Here is a 2,706-nt window from a genome sequence, read left to right on the forward strand (position 1 = left end):
GCCCATACTTTTTGGTGGCAACTGTTTTTTTTAATTTTTTTATTATTTTTTTGGCCATGCAGTGTATAAGTCATTTAGATTTGTATGACTCTACCCATAATCTCATCATTATCACTTCTTCTCTTCTGCTTCTTTCTCCAACCTGCATTACAGATTTGTGTATTTTGTATAAATTTATTCCTTTCTCGTCTTCATTGCCCACCTCTTCTAGTTCAGCTGAAGTCTGTTAATCCCCGTAGGGCGGCTGTGGTGAGGTGGATAGGGGAGTCATCCTGGAACTGGAAGGTCACCAGTTTGATCTGTCTGTCTTGTAGTTTCTGGTTCAAAACAACAAGAAGCTATTAGCTAGCATTAGCTTGCTGTCCTCTGTTGTCCTGCCCTTGTCTTCAGCTTTGTATTGCTGGATGGGTCCGGTACAGTCTTCTGCACTTTTCCTTCGAGTTAGGTGTAGTCTATTGTTGTACTGCCACTCACCAGTAAAACAAGATAAGATCTGAGTGTTTTTAACAACGTGAGCCCCAGCCGCCCACATAGAGGCTCCTCTCTGACGAGCCTTACTCACTGCAAAAACTAAAAGAAATCCACGCAAGAAGTGACCCTCCAAGACCAGGACAGTGTAGTTTGTACGACTGTGACCCCTGACATGACACGTTGACCACCACCGGTCACGTCTCCAACTAACTGAACTTTGTTCTGAAAAAGCTGCAGATAAATTTGACCAGGGTCACATGGACAAGCAGAGGCCAGGTTTGCCTCCAGGCCTCTGTCCATGCATGTGTGGGTTATCTCTGGTACTTTGATGGCCTCCCACAGAAAAACAAGCTAACTTGCATTTCAGGTAAATTGGCAAATTAATTTGTCTCTAAGTGAGATGGATTGATAGAATAATGAATTTAACTTTTAGCGTGCTAACTGAGGCATGTTAAGTGTGAGATGAGCTCTTTTTGTGCAGTTCATCTAAACATTGTATTGTCATGCTGAGAGTAAAAGTGCAGAAGATGTTAGACTAAGGAAAGAGGACATATTAAAGGCTTAAATTACATTTGAGTGAGTTAATCTAAAAAAAACATAGTTTTTTCACAAGTTACCCAAATGAAGAAAAACATGAATTTTCAGGTTCTGCAGATGACATGAAGGTCTGATTCCTACATGCTGCACAGCTCTGCACATGAAGCACATGAACATGTTGTGTTTGGCTTCTCCTCCACCTCAGCCTGTTTGTGAGTCTGCACACACAACATGTCTCAGTTTGGTTTCTGGCACAGTGTAACCTTTACATACAAGAGGCACCTGCTACACCTGACACATAACCCAGCCAGCTGTCTGAGCAAATACAAACATCTGTTTCCTTTATTAACCCTTTAGAATCCATTTCTTTTTTCATTATAAAACCCAAAGGCCAACGGTGACACCACTGTCATTGTGTGGGTCTGTGTGGGTGAAAGCAGCCCCACAGACTGGAACTATTAATAATTAAATGCCTGGTATTTCTTGAAGAAATGCATATTGCCCACTGCCTGTCAGTGGATACCACTTTACCTCATCATCTGTAAATTTTAGTAAGTTATAGTTTTCTTTTAATCCAATAAATGGTTCATGAACTAATGAACAGACAACAATACAAACAACAACAGTATGTGTTGAGGCTGTTGTGGCTAGCCTTTTCACCAGGGCAGAGATGCGGGAAATAAACAAAGTGGAAACTGTGTGGTCTCAATCTCAGATTATTTAATAGAAAGGTGCATAATGCAAAGAATGAGCAGAGCCAGACAGACGCGAATCGAATCATCTGTCAAGCTCTTGCTGACCCGGAAACAGGAAAACAGACAATATATACATCSTGCTAACAAAGTAAGAGCGTCAGAGATATCCAGGAAACCAATGACATGGTTACAAGTAAATAGGCCATAAGATTACATGAGTACATACATTATCTTAAGAGTCACSAGAAACAGATTATATAATGGCAGTTTATCAAGAGATACAGAACAGGACATGTCAAGGTAATATGCAGTTAGAGAGTCAAGATATTCTTCCACCACAAGGCTAATGCAGAGATTTTACCTCACTGATTTTTAACTACACAACTGAGCAGGTTGTGGCTATTTCCTGATGTCAGTTGACTGTGGTGGCCATGTTTAATAAAGTTTAAGTGAAATTATAAATCCTGTATAGGTCTACTGCCAAGTGAATAATTTCTAAACATTCTATTCGTGTTATTGTTAAGTAAAAAAAACTGAAATGATCTCAGTGTCCATGTTAGCCCCTTCAGATGTTTACCTGACTGTACACTGACCTTCATAAATCTGTGTGTGTTGTTGGTGTGACACCGCTCACCCCTTCCTTCCAAAACAACAACCAAGGATTCCAACTCAAGAACACCACTGCTGTGGTGCTGCAGAGTTGCAGAGCAGGTTGGGTGGTGCTTATTTAATTTTATTATTACAACCAGATTATGGATAGTTTTGTAATTCTGCAGCCAGGTTCTGGGGCTTTGAAAATCCTTCATGAACCATCAGAGATTCTTAACCCATGTGCCGTGAGCGCCACCTTGAGGGCCTCAAAAGAACAACAGTTTTTAACTTTGGGCCACAGAGGGCCGTGGGACCACATTGATTTTGAATAAGGTGTAATACAGTTTCTCACCACTAGTAGCAGTAGTGCACCACTCAGATGTTTAACAACTTTTTAATATGTAGAAGAAGA

This window comes from Austrofundulus limnaeus, unplaced genomic scaffold (genome assembly GCF_001266775.1).
Source record: "Austrofundulus limnaeus strain Quisiro unplaced genomic scaffold, Austrofundulus_limnaeus-1.0 Scaffold103, whole genome shotgun sequence".
Taxonomy (NCBI): domain Eukaryota; kingdom Metazoa; phylum Chordata; class Actinopteri; order Cyprinodontiformes; family Rivulidae; genus Austrofundulus; species Austrofundulus limnaeus.